The sequence below is a fragment of the Lolium rigidum genome, chromosome 1 (genome assembly GCF_022539505.1).
Source record: "Lolium rigidum isolate FL_2022 chromosome 1, APGP_CSIRO_Lrig_0.1, whole genome shotgun sequence".
NCBI lineage: Eukaryota > Viridiplantae > Streptophyta > Magnoliopsida > Poales > Poaceae > Lolium > Lolium rigidum.
This window is the reverse complement of record NC_061508.1, coordinates 321211636-321224122: the sequence shown is the minus strand read 5'-3', so window position 1 is coordinate 321224122 and position 12487 is coordinate 321211636.

The following is a 12487-nucleotide window of genomic DNA, read 5'->3' as shown; positions in this document are numbered from 1 at the left end:
ACGCCATGAAGGTCGACACGCACCCCTTCCCCGCCGTTAACATGGTGGAGTGCACTTACCATGGAGGGTGCCGGCCGGGATTCTCGTGCAATATCAACATGGTAGGACCCGGGCACCACTGCGGTAAGGACGGAGATGAGGGCAGCTGCTCTCATAGCAAGGACACAGAGGAAGCCGCTCCACGCGATCGGCTCCGTCACGATGGCAAGCGCTACATCACAGAGGGAGAAGTGAGGAACGTAAGATATCAGCGACCTCTCTTTGACCACCTCCTCAACAAGTATGTGGGTCAATATGACCAACGCCGGCGGTACAACAACGATGATGAAAGAGATCGTATGGCTAGGGACGCCAGGAGGCACCGTCGGCATGATCGCGACGAGGAGAGGTATGAGCGCCACGCCAAGGAAAAGTCGAGAGAGCAAGACGACGTGGATAGGCACTGGGACTGCCCCTTCTTCAGACATTGCTGGGATTCAGGAATGAGCCGATTGCCTACAATCGGCAATTGTCCAGAGTGTAGACAAAAGAAGAAGGATGCAGCTAACGTGTCTGTGTTCAAACGTCTAGGGCCTCTCCCGCCTCGGAACAAGAACGCTGAGTCCGCTCGGGTAGAAGATCTCGAGGAACTAGAGGACGATGATGAAGAAGAAGACAAGTATCATCGGCCAAGGTGGTGCCCTGATGGGCTCAGACTGTTCCCAAAGCGAAGGGTTCGGCGGCTGCGTGGTTTGGAGGAAGGCTGAAAGGTTATACCGCACACGTTGAGGAAGGCGCGGCCTGATGCGGCCGCTAAAATCCAGCGAACCCTGGACGAAGAAGGTCGGCCACAAAGGAAAGAGTGGCACCCCAGACAAAGGAAAGCCGATGATGAGACATCGGCTGGCACAAACATGGTCTTCATCCTTCCAACGGAGTTTAGTGCTCCAGGATTAGACGAAGCACCTGTGGCACAACTTGACTGCGGCCCACGGCCGGTCATCTTTTTTTTTTGAGGTAAAACAGTGGGAAAGGCTCCCACTGCAATTTTTATTATATAAGAGATAACAAACTGTACAAGCATATATACAAAAAAAGAAGAAAGAGAGAGAAAGAAAAAGAAGAGAAACTAAGAAACTAAGAAGCTAGAAAGACAAAGAAAGAAAAAAACTATAGCACAGAGTCTAGCCAAGAGACATAACAAGCTTTGTGTTTCTTTTTCATTCTATGGGCAAGGAGCTTTAGTTCTTCCATGTAAATAGCTTTCCATCCTTGGAAGCTAGCATTCTGTCCTCGGAAAATTTTGTTGTTTCTTGTCATCCAGAGTGCCCAGGAAGCCAGAATAATAATATCCATCGAGAAAGGAAGGTTTAAAGAACATTTCAAATCCTGGAAAGCTTCATTTACAGAGAGGTTTCTTTGTCGACTGGGAGAAATAAAGTTCCAACATTCTTCTGCAAAGGGGCATGTCAAAAAGAGGTGTTGTAGTGTTTCTTCTCTGTTACATTCCAAGGTAGCACAATTATAAGATTGTAAGACCATTTTCTTCCTCCCAAGCAGATTTCTAGTATTGAGCTCTGTCATTGAGCAAGAGCCAAAAGAAAAACTTGTGCTTTGCTTGACAGGAAGATTTCCAAATCCAAGAGAAGAGGGGAACTGCTGGTTGATACCCAATTAGAGCTTTGTATGCCTTTTGAGAGGAGAATTCCGAATTTCCCCAAATGTATGACCAAGTATCTTTTCCATCTGAGAGTACTTTTTCCATAGCATCTTGGCAAATAACCTCCAAGTCATTAAATTCCTCAAAAGCTTCCTGAGACAGGGGGAGATTAAAGAGATCTTCAGTGTATTCAGTGAGAACAGCCTCATTTACCGAAATATTTGTTTTTTTTGCAAAGGTGATCAGGTGTGGAAATTTCTGATGCAGACACTGATCATTCCATAAATCCCCCCAGAAGAAGACGCTCTTTCCATCACCAATATTACATCTAGCCAGAGCTTTATAGCTATCCAAAAGTTTTAAGTGGGCTCTCCACCAAAAGGAACCCACTAATCTTTGCCCAGGAACTGCTCCAGATGCATAGTATGAATTCCAAATTAAATTCACCCATGGAGTATCTTCTCTGTTAAACAACTTATGGACATTCTTAAGGAGCAAAGTTTTATTTTGTAGGTCAAGGTTCAGAACACCAAGTCCTCCTTGCTGTTTTGGTCTACAAATCTTTTTCCAAGCAACCAGGGCAGAACCTCCTGCTTGCACATCATTATTCTTTTTCCTCCATAAACAATGCCTCATGTACTTTTGGACTTGTTCCTTAATTGTTACTAGGACATCCAGGCAACACATAAAGAAAATAGGAAGAGAGGCAAGGACTGATTTAACCATCAAAAGTTTTCCTCCATAATTCAGAAAATCTGCTATACCACAAAGCCTTCTTTGTACTCTTTGAACCATTGGTAGGAAGTGTTCAATGGAGGGTTTAGTCAGTCCCAGAGGCAGACCAAGGTAGGTGAAAGGAAGACTTCCAGTCTGACAATTCAAAGTAAGGGCAAAATGATGTAATCTTTGCTCATCCACATTTATTGGCATCATATTAGATTTGCTATAGTTGACTTTTAGCCCAGTAGAGATGGCAAAAGATTGTAGAAGAGCTTTTAAGCAAATCAACTGTGAGGCATCAGCTTTACAAATTACCAGTGTGTCATCAGCATATTGAATCACAGGGAAGTCAGGGCAGGAGGGACATGTAATTGGCATGGAGATGAGGCCAAGCAACAGAGCCCTATTTAGAATTGATTGAAGAAGGTCAGCAGCCAGAACAAACAACAGAGGAGATAAAGGATCTCCTTGTCTAACCCCTCTTTTGCAGTAGAATTTCTTCCCAGGCACTCCATTTAGCAGGACAGCTGAAGTACCAGAGCTCAGGATCAGGTGAATCCATTTTAACCATTTTTCACCAAAACCTTTTGCTTTAAGGATCTCAAGAATGGCTGAATGGTCAATAGTGTCAAAAGCTTTTGCAAAATCCAATTTGAGAATGAGAATTTCCTCTTTAGACTTGTGACATTGGTACAAATATTCAAATGCCCAACCAAGGCAGTCCTGTATTGATCTACTCTTGAGGAACCCATATTGATTTTTGTGCACAATCTTTAAAATAATATTCTGTAGTCTGTTTGCCAAGAGTTTTGTGATAATTTTGAGGACAGAATTCAGAAGAGATATTGGTCTATAGTCTCCAGCATTTAATGGGGTATCATTTTTGGCAATAAGAGTGATAAAAGAAGTATTGATACTTTCCAGATCCACCTCACCATTATAAAAATCAGTGACCAAGGAGAAAATGTCATTACCAATGATAGGCCAACAGCTCTTAATGAACTCATTATTAAAACCATCAGGACCTGGAGATTTGTCATTTGGCAATTTTTTAACAATGTCCTCAATTTCCTTCGTCTCAAAAGGTCTTTCAAGGGAAGTTTTCATCTCACTAGAGATAGGTTCACAGAGTTCCTCTAAATTGAATTGCATAGCAGAATTTCCAGATGTGCCCATCCTTTCTTTAAAAGCTTTCCAAAGGATTTCAGCTTTTCCATCATGATCAGTTATATCAGCAAGATCAACATTTTGCAGCATAGCAATCTTGTTGTGCCTAAAATTGATTGTTGCCCTAGTATGGAAGAACTTTGTGTTTTCATCTCCTAGTTTTACCCATTTGATCTTCCCTCTTTGCTTCTAGTAAATCTTCTGATTCTTTAAGAGAGTGAGCACATGGGACTTTAACAGATCTCTTAAACAATTTTCCTCTGCAGATAAGCTTCTCATCTCTTCCAGTATATCCAGGAAATCAATTACTTCATTAACACTCTTTATCAGATTCTTCAGACAAGGTAGATTTTTTTACCACAACTTAATAGCCCTTCTCAATTTCTACAGCTTTGCATTAATCCTTTTTGCACTGTTTGAATGGTTAACAGGAATGTCCCAAGCATTTTTCACAATATTCATAAAATCACTATGCTGCAACCAGTAGTTTTCAAACCTAAAAATGTTTGATCTTGGAATTTTTGTGTCAATAGCAATAACACAAGGAATGTGATCAGAGATTGGTTTGACCAATGAGTACACCATAGAATTTGGGTAGGAAATAGTCCAAGAAGCAGAAGTGAAGAACCAGTCTAGTTTTTCCAAAAGAGGGGATCTTTGCATATTACTCCAAGTGAATTTTCTTCCCTTCAAAGGTAATTCAATGATACCCAGGTTACTGATTGCTTCATTAAATAAAAGCATACTGTTTGTATCCCCTCCTGGTTTGTTTTTATCTGTTGGAGTTCTGATGAAATTGAAGTCACCAACAATTAACCAGTCAGTATCATCTGGCATATCAATATTTGCAAACCAATCAAGAAATCTGGCTTTTCTTTCAGTTTGACATGGACCATAGATGTTTGTGAGAATCCAGGAATCCAGAGAGATTTTACAGGTAAATTTTATAGAAAGGGAAAATTCATTGGTGAAACTGATTTCCCCATCAAAAATGCTTCCATTCCAAATGGTAATAATTCCCCCTGAGGCACCCACCGATGGCAAATACTCAAACTTGTTAAATTTTCTAGGACAGAATTTTTTTTATGTAATCCATGTCAAAGGTTTGTCTTTTTGTTTCCTGTAAACATATGATATCACAACCACTTTCTTGAATTTTGCTTTCCAAAGCCAACCATTTTTCCTCTGTATTTATGCCTCTAATGTTCCAATTCAGAATTTTCCATAATCTTTTGTCACTCATTGATAAACTATGTGGTTTTTTGTGGTACCCCTATTCCAAAGAGGGAACATTTGTTTCTTCTGGAAAGGCCCATGTTCAAAAGACCCAATAGATAAGAAGCCCAAATAGAAACATCCCAGCCCATCAAAGCCCAACATAAAGGAAGCATAAGATAACATCCAGGTTCAGAGACAAGACATGACATGGTCATCAGGATTACAGCCATTGCTTTTAACATAAACAAAGTAGTCACTTGGGGATTAGAGAAAAGAAGAAATCCAAAAGCAGCTGAATAAGACCATTCAACACACACACAAAAGCAGCTTGGTGTACACATGGGGAAACTATTTCTTCTTCTTCTTGTCCTGCAGCTTGCCACCATCGACTGCTGCATCTTTAGCTTCCTTTTCCTTTATTTTTCCCAGATTCACCACTCTTCCATCATATTCTTTCTCTGCCACCTTGCAGAAAGAGGTTGCCAAGTTTTTAATGACTTTTTTTTGAGTCACTGGAGGTGTAGCATTACAAGGCAGACAATCTTTATCATTGCAAGAAGAATGTTTCTTGAAACCCTTATTTAATTGAACAATCCTTGGGCTCCTTCTTACCTCAGACTCAACTAGAGGGATGTCACCTCTTCTCTTCCTTTTTGGAGCAGCAGGAGGGGGAAGCTGATCCAAAGGTTCCAAGTCATTCACACAATCTATTTCCACAATCTTACAAGAAGGAGCCAGAGAGGAAACACATTTATCAGGAATGTCAAACAGAAAGACTTGCTCATTTACATCAGAGGCAGAAATAAAATCCCATAAAGGAGATCTCAACAGGGCAGAAGTCCAATCAAAATTTTCAGGTGTGAGCAGCATCATAGTAATGAAATTGAACCAACTTACAGGAATCTTGCAGAGACTCCTCTTCTTCTGAATGTCATTCTCAAAGTGAGGGGCAAAATATTTTTCCCAAAGCTCCATTCCTTGTGCAGAGAACTTGGTCTTCTCAACTTCATGGTCCATAGGGTAGAAGAAAGTATGAACCATGCCAAGATGCAGGTGAGCAACATCTGGTTGAACAAGATTATTTCCTTCAAACATACCCAAGTCCTCATCTTCAGCAGAGTTACTAGAATTGCTTGACTGTCCTTCCTCCATCTCACTATCATCAGAGGCATAGGAATCAAGGATACTTATTAGCCCAGCACCAAGAGGAATGGGTTGATCAACAACATTGCAACCACTATTATCTTCATTTTCCACAGCAGCTGAAGAGAGACCAGAGATGAAACTATTTTCCACTGGTGGGGGAGGCAGATCCTGGTTAAAATCCATCTCATCAGGCACAGCAGCAGCAATCAGTTCCATCATGGCAGCATTATGAGGGACCTCCTCAACATCCATGTTGTTATTAACAGGTGGATGGGCCCAGTGACCCCAGCCCTGGTTTTCAGCATTTTGTTCCATCACTGCATCCTCTGCTGCTTCATTGGCTTGATTATTTGCCACAGGTGGTGGCAGAAACTGTTGCAGTTGTTCATCTTCGTTTGGCAAGGGGTGAGGGTCCACACCATCACCAGGCAGAGGGTCTTCATCAGCTGGTAACTCTCCCAACAGATTTTCTTCTAGGATCTCAACAGAGCAGGTCCATGACTCTGTGTCATGAGCATCACCAACAGTGAATCTGAGGCTTTTTGGAATATCTTCAAGATCAGTAACACGAACCTTGACTAGAACTCTTTCTTTATGAGTAGGGTCTTTCTCCCAAATCAGAAGCTTGCCAATGTCCACAAAATCAGCGGCCAGGTCATCAGTGTTAATGAAATCTAAAGGGGGCCCCACAATCATCAACCAACACTCACGGTTGAACAAAGCCCTACGCCAGTTAGTGCCTCTGTCATGCCTAATAAAATAAATATTTGCATCTAGAAATTGGATAGGACTCGCACGCACTAATCTGTCCCTAGGCCGGTCATCTTTGAGAAGCCACGAGAAAGAAGCTACAGGCATCTGAAGGCCCTGTACTTGCGAGGCTACATCAATGGGCAGCCTGTCAACAAGATGCTGGTGGACACCGGAGCGGCAGTCAACATTATGCCATACTCCATGCTACGTCGGTTGGGACGCTCTAGCTCGGATCTGATCAAGACCAATGTGACACTGAGCGATTTCAACGGCCAAGCATCTGACGCACAAGGTGTTCTGAACGTGGATCTGACCATAGGAAGGAAAACCGTCCCTACGACGTTCTTTATTGTTGACAGCAAGAGCACCTATGCTGTCCTACTAGGCAGAGATTGGATCCACGCCAACTGTTGCATTTCATCCACGATGCACCAATGCCTGATACAGTGGGATGGAGATGAAGTAGAAGTCGTTCACGCAGATGATTTAGCCGAGATTTCAACGGCTGGCATGAACGTTTGGGAGACATCAGGCCAAGAGCCACTCTCAGGCATCAATTTGGACGACTGCGAGCGCATCGACGTGACAAAGGACGGGGTTAGGCTGGTTTTATCCACCGGCCTGACCGTGTAACAAGAGCAACATCTATGGACAAACGTGATGATGCCGATCCATGTGATCGGCCCCAAGGATCTATGGAGGAACATTGCAAAACCTTCATTGAGCAATGCAATCAATATGGAGGCCGATTCTAGCAATCGGCCAAAATTATCCTCACCATGTGTTCTGCCTGAGTTCAACGTCGATCTAACGGGCAATGGGTTTGCGTCGGCTGATGAGCTGGAAGAAGACCACACTGGTCCTAACAGAGCCGACGTTCACATATAGTACCTTGGCTAACCACAGAGCCGAAATCAGCAGCTACCTGGCAGAATCGGCTCGGGGGGCACCTAATCGGATGAACATGTGCGATACATATGCAGTAAAATATTGGGGGCCGATAGAAAAATCGGCCAGTAAAAAAAATCGACTTCAGAGCTAAGGAGCAAAGCCGATGCATAGCCATCGACTCTAGCACAAATTTCATGGGATCTACCAGTTGTGTGTTCAAAACACAAGGACCTCCAACTCTGTGTCAAAGGAGTTTTGTTTCTGAGCCGTTCTGTGATCATCTGCAATATCGACTTTCAACGGAAGGAAGGTGATCGACTCTGGCTGACTCTGCGTGGCAGCTTTCTCAGGTATGATCGAGTTCAGAAGCCGATTGGAGGGTCATCGGCTGATCCCGCATCGCAATCTCTTTCAAAGACAGCGAGTTCTTGCAAAAGAGGGATCCATCATCACCGATAGGGAGTTGGCTCGGGCTGTCCGGTTGCTTGCAAAGGAACGGAGCAGGTGATACCTGTTCTGCAGAAGTATCGGCTTCAGCGTCAAGTCGTTTCAGCAGCGGTTCTAGGACTTTCTTGAAGGCATTGGTCTTCCACATTGCCCACCAGAGCTCAAAGTCATCGGTTTAAAATATGAAGGTTAGATCGTGAGGGATTGATGCGTTGACATCGGCTTATTGAGCATTGACCAAGTCCACGGTCACTCCGTAGTCAAAGAGATGAAGAGCGGATTATGAGGGACCGATGCGTGGCCATCGGTTCATTGAGCATTGGCTAAGTGGACAATCGGCAAAATCAGTATGAGGAGAATCGGCTAAATTGGCATAAAGGAAATCGGTAAAATCAAATTGGGGAACTTCTTCATTGATAAACGAGATTTCTTACATAAAAGAGCTGATTGCTCTCAAAAGGAAGTACTAAGGGGATACATTGCCCCGTCTACTACTGCGATCCTATGCTAAGGGTCCTATCTACGGGCCGTCGCTGCCCTCGTCGTCGCCGTCGTCGCCGGCTGTCGGCGCTACTCCCGGCGGGCTCGTCGTCGCTGCTGTAGCGGCCGCCGGCAGGACCCTCGTTGTCCTCGTCCTCCTCGTCAGCGTCGTCGTCGTCGCTGTCGAAGTTGCTGAGATTCCCCGGCCAGGGGCAGAGGCGCTTGGCCGGTGGTTCGTCGGAGGAGGTGTCATCCTCCTCCTCCTCCTCCTCTTCCTCCTCCTCCTCCTCCTCGGAGAAGGTGAAGTCATCGCAGGAGAGGCGATCGTCATCGCTCTCCTCCTCCGTCTCCCCGTCGGCGAGGAAGCGGAGGTCGCTTTCCCCATCGGTCGAGGACTTGTCATCCTCTGACCAGATGGAGAAGTCGTGACTCGGCTCATCCCCAACTTCGATGGCGCGGCGGATGTTGGCCGCGTGGGCCTCCTCCGGGTTCCACTCCGGCATCGGCTCGCGGGAGGAGGAGGACTCGGTGGAAATACCCGATGAGGCGGAGGGAGAAGAAGACATGGTGGCGCAGGAGGGATTTTAGAGTTCTAATGCGAAGAGGATGAAGAAGCAAACTGTTTGGAACGGTTAAATAAAAGGGGATATAGTGGAGATTCAATGCCACAGCAGTTTCCGAGGAAGTGGTGCCCAACAGAAGAAAAAAAAATTGCCAGGTCACGCGGAGAAGTGGAGGAGGCAAGGCATCATGATGAAGGATACTGCGACGGTTTTTCTCTACCACGACATGACCCGACGAAAGAAAAGCATAATGATTTTGGAAATGTCATTTCCAAAACCAGGGGGGCATGAGAATGTGTTGCGGTCAGAAACCCACCGGCGGGCAGCGACGGGCAACACCGTAGAGCCGGGAATCTCCCAGGACTGCGGCTGGCCCTGGTCCCTCCGAGCGACGGCCCGCAAAGCCTCGGCACGCACGTCCGATGCTGATGCAAGGGCGTGCCACCCGACCTATACACTGGTCGGGGAAGGTGTTGGATGATGCCTCGCTTAGTTTCCTGCATGGCATACACGTAAACATTAAATACGAGCCTCGATCGGCTCTCAGGTTATCCTGTGAATCGGCTCAAGGAGCCGATCCACCCATGATGCGTACGAGGTGTACAATCAGATGGTGGTCCTGCTTGATCAAAACAAGCTAAAACGACCTACTATGATTTGGGGTTTTCACCGCATAATCGGAACATCCTACTCGTGATTGAGCCTGGCGGCCACGCACGGTGATCGTAAACCGACCCTAGACAAGGCCTAAAAACCAACACGAGGTTGATCCTCGGAACATCCTGTCTAGGGCTAGCAAACTACACCCTACGCGCCACTGGATCCTTCAACCCGTTTGTAAGGCCTAACGATGCAGATATTAAACTAATCCTTGAAGAAACAAGGAGCAACCATAACGGATCGGATCTACTAAATAATGATCAAGCGGGGTGCCGCCCTTACACCCAAGATAGGTGTAAGGGCGGCTAGATGTCTAGGGGTCGCACGACGATAGCATATGATACGAAGAACAATGCTAACCCTAAAACATCTATGATGACTACGTTGCTCGCCATAAAAAAAGCTTCAATACGAACAACGCATGAACGACGAATAAACGTGTGTTGCCTAGATCGCAAGATGCGATCTAGGCAGCATGATGCTTACCCGGAAGAAACCCTCGAGACGGGGGAGTTGGCGATGCGCCTGGTTTGTGTTTGTGGTGAACGTGATTGTTGTTTATTTCATAAACCCTAGATACATATTTATAGTCCGTAGACTTTCTAACGTGGGAATAATCCCAACCGGGCACGAGCCCAAACTCTATCTAATCGACACGTATCCTACTATAGTACAGATACACGGTTAAACTAGCCCAAACTTGATATATAAGGCCGATTCATGTATTCCTTCTATGTATATTCTTCAAGCCCATCTTCAATCGCGGCCCACCTCTGATCCGGTCAAATTCTGGTGATAACAGGTTTACCACGAAAATGTGGCTAACGATAAGTTAGTCACACATATGAAAAAGTCGGTATAAATTAAAGTCTTCACACATAGACCACGTATAACACCAAAAGCGACAAACCACTTTTATGGTGCAAAAACTAAATACATAGATTCAAATCCAATCTGCTTGATAATAAGAGAAAACCCTAAGCCCCCGCGTGTCTCCTCCGTCTCCGTCTGACATTGATAGGTCTCCACCTCCTCTGCTTCTGCACCATCGTCATGAGAACATGATATCACACATCCGACATCACTTGCTTATGGCTTTAGCCGCCATACACCTTCTCACATGTTTGCAGTTCAATGACCGAAGATTCCAATGGAGGGTGGGAACGGTGAAAGTTGGACCCAAGGCCACAAATTGGATACCCGAAAGAGAACTAACTTAGTTCTTAATCGAGTCCTACACCAACAGATTTGTATCTTGGTTCGTGCAATTGAGTTGTAAGTTAGGTTGCAACTGAGATTGCAACCGAATTTTTTAGTGAGGTTGCAACTAAAAATTTGCCTCCGCACTGTTAGATTTGCTTCATGATTCATACTAATGTGAGTTACAATATATGTTACAACTGAAATTGAATGGCGTTATCTAATTGAAAACTGAGTTAGTTATGAGTAGACTTAGAAATTAAATTGAAAAAACTTCTTATACTCCCTCCATCCCATCAAAGTTGTCTGAACTTTATTAAAACTTAGATGTGTCTAGACAATATTTATTAGGTAGATACATCCAAATTGACAAAGTTGAAACAATTTTGGTGGAATGGTGGGAGTATTTGAAAACGTAGGGAGTAGTGATTTATATGAGTTGTCTGAATCCACATTTCAATGAGTTGAGACATGCCATTTTTATGTCAAAGTGTAGGGAGTAGTGATTTACATGCGTTATCTGAATCCACATTTCAATGAGTTGAGACATGCCATTTTTATGTCAAAGTGCAAACATCAAACATAACTAGACAGGTGTGTCAAATTTAGAGTGAACATTTGACATCACACCTAATATTGTGTGGGTGCTGGTCTATATGGACTGAAAGGAAAGCATGGGGGAGGAGGTAAGACACTTACTGCATCAGTCTGATAGATTTTGGATACAACTTTCGACCTTGCTCAGCTGGGAAATACGAAGGTTAAAAAACTAGCAAAACCCAAACCTCGGTGGATGAAACCCGATACTGAAATTCTGAAGATCAATGTTGATGTTTGCTTCATGGCGGATACTCGTGAAGGTGCGGCGGGCTTAGTCATCAGAGAGACCACAAGGGTCGTCCTGTCCAAGGACATGCCTTATGGTATAATAATGCAGCCAATCCATTACTTATGGAGGCTCAAGCAGTTCGTGATGGTGTTCGACTGGCTCAGGAACGACACTATGAAAATGTCGAAATTCAAACTGACGCTCAAGAAGTGTTCAAGTTGATGCAGGAACCTAGTGGCGGCAAATATGAGATAGCTAGCATATGCCATGAAATTCAGGAGCTTAGTAGGTTTTTTAATATTATGAAGTTTAGTTTTGTTGGAAGGCTTGCTAATGAAGCAGCCCATGCTTGTGCCAAGAGTGCTAGTGCTAATAGGAGGATGTGCTCGTGGATTAACTACACAACTATTTTTAGTACTCCCTTCGATCCATATTATTTATGCTAAAATGGATGTATCTACATCTAAAATATGTATAGATACATCTATATTAGCATCAAGTAATATGGATCAGAGGGAGTAGATATTGTAATCTCATTGATTAAGAAATGAAGTTTCTTTTTTAGCAAAAAAGAAAAAAAATGCACGAAGGGAGCCCACAACACAAGAACCATTCCACCGCTCCGCTTTCGACCGCGCCGCTATTGGACTCGCGCGCTCCCAAAATTCCCCGCCCGATTCACCACTTCCTCCCGCCATGAGCTCCTCCTCCGGCCGCTGCTCCCCGCCGCCGGCGCAGCCGGTGGCCTCCTCGTCGGGCCAGAAGCGGGCGAGG